This window comes from Coturnix japonica, chromosome 5, assembly GCF_054131305.1.
Source record: "Coturnix japonica strain WE chromosome 5, WE-NBRP24, whole genome shotgun sequence".
In the NCBI taxonomy this organism is placed as follows: domain Eukaryota; kingdom Metazoa; phylum Chordata; class Aves; order Galliformes; family Phasianidae; genus Coturnix; species Coturnix japonica.
In genome coordinates this window covers 50,334,753-50,348,367 of record NC_140667.1, presented here as the reverse complement: position 1 = coordinate 50,348,367, position 13,615 = coordinate 50,334,753, and the positions used below count along the sequence as shown (strand labels likewise).

At 41.4% G+C, this 13,615-nt stretch overlaps 1 protein-coding gene across 4 annotated transcripts in view; it reads left to right on the top strand.

Annotated features, from left to right (window-relative positions):
* The window catches only part of BRF1 (BRF1 general transcription factor IIIB subunit), a 155,119-nt gene that overhangs the window by 38,560 nt on the left and 102,944 nt on the right, over positions 1-13,615 (top strand). The window lies entirely within an intron of this gene.

Here is a 13,615-nt window from a genome sequence, read left to right as displayed (position 1 = left end):
GATCCATCTCTCTGCATTCCCTCAATAACTTCTTGTTTCTCAGAATTTTCTTCTACTGAAGCTGTACTTTTTCTGTGCTGTGCTAGGGATTCTTTGTTTGCCTTTTGACTTTGAGCGTTAAAAAACAAATCTCTATTCCTCTGAATTTTCCATCCCAATACTTGTCCTTCCCACAAGCATTAAAAGAAAGAAATTCAGTATCACCGCTGTTTGAGCTATGAGGAAAAACTCATTCGATAAACTAGGAAATTGACTTAGAGATCATGCAGGAAATCCATGGCTGGAGGTGGAACGGCATGCAGGTTGCAAGTCAGCATTACTTACTCTACAGGTTCCTACTTTTGTTTTTCACGTCTTTAAAATGTTTGTAACCTCTAAACATAGATAGGATTATCTGATGCTGTTAAACATAGCCTAGCCTTAATATGCAAGTCCATTTTTCCCCCACTGATAGTGATAGGGAGAATAAAAAAAAGCATTTGAGACAATATGAGCTGTTTTGAGTGAGGTAAGTGTGACTTACTCTTCTAACAGAAATTCTATGCTTGTTTGACATATCCTTCTTTAAAGTACTTCAGTATGTATCTTGGTTACGTACAAGACGTACTGGTCCGGTTGACACTTCATAAATATCTAGATTCATTTTTCCACCTTTTTCATTAAATGGAGATCATTTCCCGTGTCTTATCTTACATATGAAATTCTAGAAGCACGCTATGAATGAGTCTGCATGGCTGGCCTCTGTCTTTCTGCATTAATATCACAGAGAACTCCATCTCCATGTACATGGTTACCATGCCACCTGGGATTCGGGATGTGGGTAGTGCATGACTGTGTGGCTCAGTTCTGAAGAAACTTTGTTTTGTAACTGATGTAAAAGAGTTTAAGTGCGTTATTTTGGGAGAATGTGTTCTAGCTCTGCCTGCGTTCTGCATTTGTTTGGTTTGGTTTTGTTTTTAAGCACTTAATACCAATATAGATTTAAAAACAAACCTGAAATTGGAGGTTCTTAACGCTGAACTATAAGTTGCTTTTTCTGATATCTTACCCTTTCATTAGAAACTTGAAAACCTGAGGGAGGCAGGTGCATATTGCTTACCTTTGAAATTAAAATACATTCAAGTCTGCAGATTAATTACAGTGATCACTGTCGGCGTGTTGTATTTATTTTCAACCTAGATCTGGCAATGTACAAATGTGCTGTTGGGGCAGAGTTGATCCTAAAGCCTTTGATTCCAGAGAGATCAAAAGCATATGCAGAGAATGGCAAAGTGATGAGATGGTTTAGCAGGAATGAAGATGCACATTCCGAGTATTAAGCCTCCAATTGAGTAGAGGATGGTATAGAAAGAGAAGAAATACAATGTACAAAGTACATATGGTATTTTAAACGCTTCAAGATTTATATAACACCGCTAAGGAGATTTACAGAGCTTTGTGTTTGTTGTCATTGCGTTGGATGTAGAACTCTTATGAAGAAGGTACTTGGAAGGTGGAAAAATTATTCGCGAGGGAAGAGAAAATTCAGTACTTTGTTGATGGTGTGTTTTAGAGGGAAGAGAGAAAGTGGAAGAAGATGCAAAGAGCAGCGTTTTCAAAACTGGAGAGATAATGCCTTGGTTTCGAGTGGCCCAAATGAATCAGTGGGGTGACTCGGGTGTGATAGGGGTGAGAGAGATGGGAACAGGTTAGTCTTTGAAATGGAAGGCAGTGCATTTCTTAATGTGGTAGAAGGAGTGAAATGAGTACGTGGCCTGGGCAAGGATGGCTGGGTGTGGTTGGGCCAGAGAGGCAAGAAATGGTGGTGTGTGTGCTTAGCAGTGTCAGAATGAAAGGAGTGGGAAGCGTTTGGAGAGGGAAAACAGGATTTAATTGTCTGCACTGAGCGCAGTTTGAGGGAATGGAATGTATTTATCTTACGTGGATATCTGCTTATTCTTCCTTTTTTTGTAACGTACGTGTCGCCAGCCAGCCTCGGTGAAAATGTGAGGAGAATTCTAGCCAAGTCTGCTGCTGCATTCTGAATTATGCCTGGGCACCCTCAGCCTGAAATGACAAACAATAAGTTCTTCGTGGTTCCTGTTTAATTAATGTGTGCTGTTTAATTAATCCAGAAATGCAAATTATGTAATAGGACTGAATGTTTCGTTATAGACTTCAGATTTAAAAGAAATTATCTCAGTGACATCTTTTATTTATAATTCTTTGGAAAGCTTAATCCTTTATCTGCAACCTGAATTCGTGTTACATCGGTTTATGGCTTTCATTATCTTGTTTGACACAGAAACCCACAATGCAGTAACTTTGACATAGCTTTTCATTTACGTTGTTTATGTTACTTGTCAGTGTTAATGTTCTAAAGGAAGATGGCTTATTAGCTATTAGCAGTATTTGGGAGGAGTTTTACCCTTTTGATGACCTTCCTACAGAAACTTTATTACTCTTTTCTTAAAACCTTTCTATATTTTCAGTGTCAGAAGCAAAGCTACAATGCAGAAAAATATCATTATGAAGGAGAAGAGTGGTTGTGAAGCACCAGGTCTCTTAGCACTCCCTGGCCATCTGACTGCAGCTGGCACTGTGAGCATTCAGGGCACTGCAGCCTCCAGCTTGTAATTCGTTTCTTGGAATAGCAACAGTCCTTGGTTGTTTCTCTTTAATGTTTTGAACAGCTTTTCCACCCTTACATATGTTTGAATGGAAACAAAAGGCTCTTTAGCTGGCCCTGCCGTTTCCGGGAGGGAGAAGCTGGGAAGCGCCAGGCTGGGCTGTGGGTGACTTATGGGCTGGGCTGCAGGACCCCGGGGTCACCGGGAACAATGTGGGCTGGAGGGGGCTGTCCAGGTGCATTATCAGTTTGTTTTCATCAAGGAATGTCTCATTCTGTTTGTGGTCCTTCTTTGCTATATGCAGCTGTGATAGAAACTGTATGACTGTCCACGATTTTGTTTGTAATGCTTTTCAGCGCTGCCACCTGGGCTTTTTATCACTAACATTTTACGTGGTAAAAGTCTTTTATCTCTCTCAGCACCACCACCTTATACCCCCTCCCCCCCAAACCCCCTTTGAAGCTCTTTGGAAAATGCTCTCTTAGTTGTAAACCAAATCCTATTGTATGAAACCTTTGTAAATAAAAGCTTTTCCTCATGAGAGAAGTCCTCACGGAGTTCCCTTGCCAGTTATCTTGTGTAAATACTCCAGCGTTTGCCCACAGAGGTAAGATTGGGGCAGGTTTTTCTCCCAGCCTTCTCAGCTCGGCCATCCATATTTTTCAGGTGGTTTCAGCAGCATTTTGTACTCAGAGAAATGGGATGAGTTCCTCCAGGTCAGTGCAGGGCAGCCAAGTGGGGCCTCTTCTCCGAGTTGTTTGTAGAAGAGCCTTCCTGCTAAATGTTGAAGCAAAGCAACCTGTTAAACATGAGTGTTGAGAGCAGAAGGAGAGGGGAGAAAGTTTGGTGCCTTGCTTTCTTGTGTGTTAACTTGCACTGAGTCAGAAAGCTTCAGGTGCTTTTCCTCCACTGCTTCCTCTGTTCCCTTTTTGTTTGAGGAAGGATTGTGGAGGCATTGCAGGATGCCAGCAGGCAAGAAAGATCTGGGGGAAAAAAAAACTAGGCATCTCCTCTCTGTATGGAGCACTACTTTGTTATTTCCCATTTGTCTGCGGTGCTTGTACTCCATCGCCAAGCTGTTTGAATGTCTCCCCGTTTCATGTGTTTATTTTCATGTCACAGTAAGGGAAGTTGAGAGATTTTTATCTTCATTTTCCAAGTGCGGAACCGAAGCTAAGTGACACGTTCTAAGTCACCCAGAAAATCTGAGATGGAGTAAGGAACCGATCTCCTCAATCTTGGATTAGGCACCACTCAGTGAACCTTTCTCCCTTTTTGGACTTCGTGAGAGATGTTCAGCTCATTTTCTTTGGAGCAGTATCACGTTCTGTTGGCTTCCATACCATCTTGGGAGGCTGTGTAAGCTCATGATGAGGGCCTTTGATGGATACATTCTTTGTTTCCCCGCTAACACTTCAAGGTCTGTTTGCAAGGAAAAGGGCAAGACTTCCTTCTTTAATAGAAATGAAAAATTAAGATCTCCAGCAATCTTTCGACCTCTGCTAAACTTCCCAGGGCCAGCAGGCCGTAGTGTACCCAATTAAAAAGGTAACTTTTGAAATCAGACTTTAATCAACAATATTTTAGAGCTCTAGGTAGGAAGTTAATGAAAATGGTTTGTATTTCTCTTTTGGCTGTCTTTTTAGTTACTGACCTTTTAATTAAGTATGGTCGCATTCAAAATGTTGGTGTTGGGTTTTTTTATTTTTTTCAGCTATTGAGTTTGATAAGGGTATAAGATATTAAGAACTGCTTAAAAATGCATGTAATATTGACCAAAGCAAATTGCTTCATTTCACCAGATTATTATTAATGTTTTTGTTATAAAAGACACCGCTATCTTCATTCTTAAGAAGATACTTGGACTCGAAGCTCTTTTCACTTCAGAATGATACTTAGAAATGGGGAGGCTTTTGTGTGGCTGGATTTCAGTTTGGGAGAGTTTCACCCTATTCACGACAACCTGCCTCCTTAAATCGTTGCAGATATTGTTGCCTCATTTTACTTGCATCTTCTTTCAAGGAGCTCATATATTTTGTAGTGAATGACTTGCATGTTCACTCCAATTTGATAACACAGGAGGAAGTGCTAAATTGTGAGGAGGAAGTCAGTCAGGGGCATTAACAGAAATGTGATTTCTGTACCTTCCTGTGTTCCAACCTTTGCAACCCTTTCTTCTAGAGTTGGGACTGCTGGATTTCCAGAGCTGGGCTCATGACACAAAGCAACATATCCAGTCTACTTTTCCATGTACTGAAGGAGAATCATAAGATTTACCCACTTGACAGTTCTGCTTCATGCTTTTTTGCCATGTGGGAGAGCTGGAAGCACACTGCTGAGGGAATGAGATGTTTCATCTTTTCTGCTGATGGGAAAGATGGACAAACTCCATGTGCTCACTGACGCAGTATGCGGTTTTGTTCTCTCTGGTTTTGCTTGCCATGAATTTGAGTTCATATAATGACGTTGAGAGCTTAACAGAAGAGCCTGTGATTCCCTTAGGTCTTGTGCCATACCTGTCAGTCCCCGTGGATGTCTTTGCGGTACGTAGAATGAAAATGGGTACTTGCATGTAGCACTTGAGTTGTCCCACTTGTATGTGATTTCTTGTAGTGTCCTTTAATAGGAATTCCTTCTTAAGAAGAAAGTGACCTGAAGCCTTTTGGACTGGCAAAATGGCTCTGCCCCAGGGACATGGTGCCTTCACGTTCTTCTTTTGTCTCCTGGGAGAAATAAAAAAGCCCAAACCCTCACTTGTGCATGACTCAGATGTGGCAGGGAAATAGCGAGTGCAGCTGCTGAATGGCATTAATTGTGAGGAGTGCCCTGTCTCTGAAAGCCATGGTAGCTTTCCAGGGGTAGACCATAGTTTTAATGCAGAGATTCTGTACTTGGATGATTTTCTGCATTCCTGTAAGATTTTGAAAATCATGTAGAAGGGAAACTTCACATTGTGAAGCGTGTCAAGCTAACATCTTGCCGTTCGAATTCTTGTGCTAAATGCCCGTTATGGATGCTGCAGGGAGGGAGGGGAAAAGCTGCTGTAAGTGCAGTAGTGATAATTGACCCACTTAAGAGAGCTGCTCTAATTTTGCATGTTACAGCATCCTGGAAATTCAGATAAGAATGTTGATCTCTCCAGCTAATAGGATTTCTAAATATATCATCCAGAAGAAGCAGGAGGACTGTAATTTTGCCTGTCCGTGTGTGTTGAGGCTAATCTTTTGTTTAAGAACTGCACACTCTGAAAATCTGCTTTTTTATTAACTTGTTACTAATTTGGGATGGAGAAGGGTTTGACCTCTAGTGCTGGCATGGAGGAGACCTGATTCTGCCCCATCAAATTCAATGTCGAAATTCTCACCGCTTTTATGTGTTAGTGACCAACTTTTTTCCCCTCTGGGTTCTGGCACCCAGCAGGTGGCTCAGATTGTCAACTGTTCCATAATGCAGCTTTAAACAAAGCCTCTGCAGAGATTGGGGAGGGGGCAGGGTCACAAGATGGCCCATAAAGATTACAGATTAGGTGGTTTTTCATAGCTTTGACGTTTCTGTTTTCCCCATTCAAGTGAAATTTTGAACAGTAAAGGTCAAAATAATCCTCTTCTGGAATCTGACTGCAGAATTACTTTTTCTTTTGCTTTAGAACAAAGAGTTTCACATCTCTCTTTAAGCAGTTCTTTCTCAAACTAACACTGATGGATGTGACTGCTGGGAAGCATGGCTTTTAATTACAGTAGAGCTTTTGCACCTTGCGGTGTTTTAATTTTGGAGGTTCTTTGCCCTTGCCTATCACACCTGTCTGTGCTGGGATGAAATCTACCATTGCAGTCCCTCTTTGGAAGGAACAAGCATTACTCTGTAAATTTCTGGATTAGTTCTGCCGAAGCCTTTGTTGCTGTGGGTTTGAATCGCATTATGGGCAGGTAGAACAAATGCTCATTGTTTGGCAGCCCCGTGCTCTCACCGTGTCCGGCCCCGTGTAACACAGAAATACTCACAGCAGAAGAATCTGTGCCAGATTTTTCTATTCATGCAATAACGGGCTGTTTGAATTCATTGCATGTTCTGCAGCCTTAGTAATTGAGTTCCAGTCAGGAGTTTTTGAGTTGGTGGGACCTTCCTGTGATAGAGGTGAAATGGGGGAAGAAAGAGAAGCAAGGAACAGGGACGCTGTGAAGGCAGCGATAGCAACGAGGTGGAAATATGAGGGGCAGCCCTGAGTTACCAGCAGCATGGGGAGGGAGTGAGGCATTGAAACAGCAGCAGGATCTGAGGAGGTGAATGGAATCCTGAGCGATAGACGGGGTGATGAATGAGGGGAGGGAAATGTGATGGCAGAAAGGCCTCCTGCAAGTGAAACAAATACAAAGAAGGGATGATAAGGAACGGAATTGCACCTCTGATGTCTTTGACCTTCAGTTATCCTTGTGTGGTTGTGAAATAAATATTTAACGATCTTCTTAAAGGCTGTTTAAAAAGAGAAAATGATTAGGTTGGCTCTGCTTAATTCAGAAGTTTCTCCCTGCGTCTGAATTTTGGTGCTTATGTCAGCAAAACCAGCATTATAACTGAGTAACATTTTGAACCTGGTGGGAGCTCATAAGTTGCAAACACCAGCTAAATAAAAAGCAGCGTGGTATGGCTGGTCATTGTATAGCGCATTCTTGCTTTTGTCAGAGGATACCCTGCTTGTGGGGCTGGGCTGTGGGGGTGATGCTTCCATTCCTTCTCTGTGCCCTCACCCTCCCCTTCTTTGAAAGAATAATAAGAGTTACCTGATGCTTTGTTGCAATTAACCCTGGCAGGAAAGCCAGTCACTGCTGATGCTTTTGTTGCGTTCACTGAAAAATATATTCCTGGTTGTAGCCATCGCTAATGATTTCTGCATTTTAATACTTCAGAAGTCATTTAGGAAATTAAATGCTCTCTTCCATTCGAATCATTTTGAAGATTCTATATTTGCATTTTAATGCAGTAAGAATGATGCCTTAGAAGACAGTCTCATATTCTTAAATAGTTTAATTAAGATCGGTAATGCCAAATAGAGTAAATAAAACCCACTGAATTGAGACCAATAAGCACTTCTGTGTTTGCTATCTGCAAATACTTCTTCAGCTGAGGTCTTCTGAAACTGTGCCCACTTCCATCACACTCTTCAGTCTTAACGTGATTTTCTTTGTGTTTTTTGATGTTTAAGAATAAAGTGAAGGTGTATCAGAGGAGCAGTATTACCTTGCAGTTTTGTTTTGGAAAAACAGGTCATTTTCATACTGGCCTTTCCTTGTGTCTTGGTAGTTGTCTTGAGAATGATTCCTTACATCTGAGTAAAGTATAAGCCTTTTAAAAAGCAGTAAAAATACTTTTTAAGAGCTGTCTTATTATTTCAGAATTGTTTGCCACCAAGATTTTGTTTGCAGGATTGCAGTCTTACTATACAGAAGTAATGCTGTCTTTGATTGTATTTTAGCATGTGTATATTTCAGCATCTTGTAACATGCCGGGTGAAATTGTGAGCTGAGCCTTTTCTTACCTCCTTGTTAGCCTGCCTTTATAGCCAGTCCGTGTCATCCATATCCTTCCTTAAAGGCAAAAGAAAAGGTCTGATAAAGTTGACCTGGCAGGTTGGCTCAGCGTTGTTGTATGAATGATGTAATGCTCAATCACGTGGTGGTTGGTATCTCTGCTCTTTTCCCCCCACCTTTGAGAAAGAGCATCATTTTTCCATATTATCCAATTCCAGCAGTTTGAGGAAAATAGGAGTTTTAAATGAGACCTGAAACAACCAAAATGGTGATTTCTTCCAGAGCTCTGCTTTTGAAGCCAAATGTTCCCCATGCCTTCTTTATTTTGACTTGCTAATTGGAAATAAGATGTAGAAGATAATGTGTACTTTGAAGTTTGTGTATCGCGTATTTTATTTAGATTTGATCCTTTAAACATTTGACAATAAAACATAAATTGCGGAGCTCTTTTCTTTAGATCAGCTGTGAGTGAATCATTTATGTTTTCAACATCCTTCCACTTAGGAGAAACGCAAGTAGTCTCAGTAATGTTTTGACTGCATGTGTTGGTAAAGTGCTGTGAGATTTGCTGATCGGTATTTTTAAATGGAGATATATAACTGTTTTTTTTTCAGTGGTGGAACAGCTTGTGTGCCAAGAATAAAGTCCTATAAAGGCCTAAATAGGGGGTGAAAATCAGTTCTCTTACGAGTCCTTTTGTATTGGTAAGCGGGGAGGAATTGTAAATGTGTGTGTATTTTATACTATTGCACATGAACTGCTAATGATGGAAAGCAAGTTTTGAAAGAAGGGAAAGATCTCTGAACTGTATGGGTTGGGAAAGAAAAATACCACGCACAACAAAACCTGGCACAGAATCACATCTAACTTATTTCACAAGTTCTATGGTCTTTTTAATGTGATGAGAAAATGATGCAGTAAAAATGCTCATTCAGCAACACGATGTGTCCTAACTGAAATACTTAAGCCTGTGACGTGGAAATACTGAACTCCTAACATTGCCCTGGTCTTTCTGTTAGGGGATTTTCTCTGCTTATCAGTTCTGTGGCTTTTTGGTGGTTTGTGTGTTTCTGTGATTAGGGTTTTATTTTTATTTATTTATTTTTTATTATTATTTATTATTATTATTTATTTTTATTACTATTTATTTATTTTTATTTATTTTTTATTTTTTTCCCACTCTAACTGGTCCTTTTAACTTTCTGTTGTGCTCGTAGAGAGCCTTTTAGCCCTACAGTTTCCACGTGGAAACAAAGTTGTCATTTCAGGTAATGTAAATGTGTGGCAGGGTTGCAGGATAAACAAAGAGCTGGTGATTCAGGTGAGGCTGCAGATAATGTGAGAGGTTACCTGAACTTGCTGCTCTATGAGAAAGCAGCACCATGTCCTTGCCTTGCAAGGGTTTTGTCCCCTTCTAGGTTGCCTGCATCAGCAGCGTACTTTGTTATTTCTCTCCCTAATGAAGCCGTAGCCTCAGAGTAATGAAGTTCTGCCTATTCAGCTCCAGAGGGTCGTTAGGCTGTAGATGCTCTTTTTTTTTTTTTCTTTCTTTCTGTGACTTTTCCTCTGGGGCAAAAGAGCTGAATGGTCTGCACTGAGAATATTGCTTCTTTCAGCTTTCCATAGGGATTACTGATGGACCACCCTTCTTCAGTGAACCGCGGGGGGGTTGGGGAGAGTGGTGGTAAAAAAAGAAGTAAACTAACTGTACGTTATTACTGAAGAAGTCTTATTCTAAAGAAACATCTGGAGTTTTCGGCTGAAGTGTCTCAGTTGGTACCGGAATCAGAGAGCATTCTATTCTGCGTGTATCTGGAGTTGAAGGTTTCGGTTTCCCATGTGAGTGCCAATAACTTCTGCAGAATCTAAGTTGAATTTTCTGTATGAAAATTTCTGGTCCTTAAAGGATCAGCCTTGTAGGGAATGCAACAGATGGGCTGCATCTGTGCTGTTGTTTCTTAGGGACTCCCAAATCACTGCATTCTTATCACATCTGGAGTACCCCGTTCATTGCCAATAATTATGTTCAGCACTTATTCAGATAACACTTCTTCAGCTGAAAAATATTTGTGTAAACTTTCAGTATAATATTTATTAGTTTTTGCCTTCTCTCATCCACTCAGACTTTATGCTCTTATTGTGGCAGGGAAACTCAAGTATTGGTTGCTACTATGTTCGTTCCTCAGTCCTTGAACCAATGACTTCATTGTCTCAGCTGTTTCTCATAGTCATTCAGTGATGAAACAAGAGAGTGCTCCAGTCCTTGTTTTTTGCTGATACTGTTGGCAGCCCTCCCTGTGGAGCTGTAAAAGAGTCACTTTTCTTGCTGCTGCAACTGGAGAAGATGGGAGCGTGAGCAGGAGCTGTGAGTGCTGCTTGAGCAGCAGTATTGAGAACCAGAGGGCAGTGTCAAAAAGAAGCTGCAAAAAAAGGGAAAAAATTTTTCATTGCAAGAATCCTTTTTACCAAAAAACATTCAGAGAGTTGTAGCATGGGAGGGAAGACAGAGAATTTTTCTGCCAGTTTCCTAGCAAGCAGCCACAGGGAAGGTAGGATATGTGTACAGAGGTATGTTTACATAGGAACATATTTGAAACTGGCAAAATACATAGACGATGTAGAAAGCCTGTGTTCCAACAGGATCAGTGAATAATTTAGATTGGAGAGAGCCTTTTCAATTCAGTTCTCCGCTCATGTCATCAGTAGATTGCTGAAGCCCTACTCAAGTAGAGTTTTTGTTATCTCTAATCACAGTCCGCTTTTTGAACTTCATGCTAAACCTTTTTTTTCCCTTGCATTCCTTGCGTCACTTACCTTTTGTTCTGTCACTGTGTATGTCCAAGGAGAATCTGGCTCCTTCTCTGTACAGCATTATTAGATGGTAAAGACAGTGTTGGATCTCCTTGCCGAAAGTGTTCTCCAGGCTGTACAAGCCGAGTTCTCATCCTGCAATCAGACATACAGAGCTGCAGCCCTGTGACTTTCTTGGTCACTGTAGGTACTCCAGCTTCTTGATGTCTGTATGTCTTGAGGACCCAAACCTGAACACAGCCCTCCAGGTGCTGCCTCATAATTAGTGAATAAAGGGAAATAATCACTTCCCCTAACTACTGGCAGGGTTTCTGCTGATGCAGCTCAATATGTGCTTAGTCTTTCTTGATGCAGGAGCATGCTGCTGACTCCTGCTCAGCTTGTCCATAGGGACTTCCATCTCCTTTTCTGCAAGCTGTTCTGTAGCCAATCAGACCTGCCATGTACTGTAGCAAGGGGTTACTCTGTCTTAAGCAGTGGACTTTTTAAATGTAAAGACAATTGCAGTTCCTGCCCACCCTGCTCTCCAGCTTGCTGAGGGCCCTCTAAGTGCAGCCCTACCTTTTGGTGGATGGACTGCTTCTCCAGCTTGGTGTCAGCTACAGACCTGCCTGTGATGCCTTCTGCTTTGGTGGCTCAGTGTGAATGTAAGACAGTGCCCTGAGGGATGCCTGCTGTAACTGTCTGCCAGTTGGGCTTTGTGCTATTAATCCAGCCCTTTGAGCCTGGCAGTGCATTTAGTCCTATGCTTACCCTGTAGTCTTTCTGTCTATCCTCGTTGTAACAGTTTGAGCAGACTGGCAGCCTTTTTAGCTGAGGGGGTGTTTACCAGGTTCAGCTTTTTCTCAATTCCTACCCATTTGCTGTGTTTTTTCTTCTTTTGTTTTTGCGTACTGTACTTATTATATATGGTTACAGTGACCTAATATGCAAACAGCTCTGACAGCAGGGATGTAATTCCAGTTTGCTCCCTCCTGGCTGAGGGGTAGGATTTACAGTGCTCTGTGGATGAGGTCAGTATTTACAGTCTTCATCTTCTGGTTGGAGAGGTGAAGGCACAGAAGTGAAGTGTGCTTCTCTGTTAGGGCAGTGGTGCAGTGTAGACGTGTCTGTCCCTTGTGCATCCAAAGCACACACAGCTATGTGCTGCCTCCTGGAACATAAGAGGCCTACCCTGTGTATTAGTCTCCTGTGTGGTATCCTGAAGACCCCAGAATACACCTTTCCAGCTGCATTTGAGCAGGTAAAATTGTGAGGGAGAGCAAGTTCTGCTTGCTAGTTCTGCTGTTGTACTGAGCTTGTTATCAAAAGCCTAGACTGAATTTGTAAGTCTGGGTAGCAGGGGGGAAGAAATACTATCTTCTTTTTCTTGAAAGCTCTGCAAATATGACACAATAAGCAAGCAGCTGTAGACACGGGACCCACAATAGCATTCTCAGTTGTTGTTTGGAGCAGAGATGTATTTCAGGAGCTTGCTGTAGGATGTTATTTGAAATTACACTGCGTGGTTACAATAAAAATGCTGCAAGTCTGTGTGAAAGGAGTCTAAGGAGATCTTTCCCAGCATATCACTGGCAGTTTTTCTTTTCCCAGAGGCAGATGATATGTACATCATCACTGGATGCTTTTTTTTATTCCTGGTGAAGAATTCCAGCAGCTGAGATAAGTTTACAACTTCTTAAAAACTGATAATGAAAGAGCAGTCTCTGTGCTGTAAGGGAGACGTGAGATAAGTACTTTCCATTGCTGCAGCGTTCAGAAGATAATAGAGGGATAAAAGTTTAAAATGACGCTTCAAAAAAATATTCTTCTTTTTCTATCTTGATTAAAACCATTTAATAAAACCTTAACTTCTAAGGATGTGATGAATGCTGTTTGCAAGCAAATTAACCCCAGCATGTTCGCTATGCAGCAGCGTTTTGAAATGCTTTAGGAGTTCCTGTTAAAGCGAAGCTAATTTGGACAGTGTCTGTGACCTGTGGAGAACTGCAGCAGGTTGCTTACTGAAGGTCTGAGTTCTCAGTAGGATCTCTATGTGTATTCTGGCCACTTCCTCCCTTCTGTCCCCACCCCTGTAAAGTGCTTTCCTTTTGCTCCTCAAGGATCTCCTCATAAAGATGAGTAACCTGTTAACAAGCAATTGACGCTTGCTTTATCTTTTATTTTGTGGTGCAAAGCTGAATTAAATCTTAACTTTACATTTCTTCCTTCAGTTTATTATGGGAGCTTCTTAGCTACGCATTTAGGATAACAGGTCTGTGGAAATTAGGGCTGGCATACTTGAAGGGGGGTGGAATATCTGATATGCATTGCGTCTATTTCCATCATCAGGAACTCAGAATGTAACTTAGCTCTTAAGCCCTTTTTGCATGTTTGGGACAGGTGGGCAAATTACTGTGTTGATTTTTAAATCACAGACCTGCTAGTTAGATCAACCCATAGCTTGGGCTCATCAGTGGCAGCGAGATGGTCTGAAAAATGGTTATTGACCATAACATTAACACATGGGTGTTTATACCAAAAGTGCAGTTGTCAGATGGTTTATCTGACCCTTTGTAGAGAGCCGTGAACTGCAGAGTCAAAATGATCATTGTATTATTAAGAGGAGAGTTTGGATCATTTTACCACAGAAGGGAGAAGTGTTTGTTTGTTTATTATAACGTGATACAG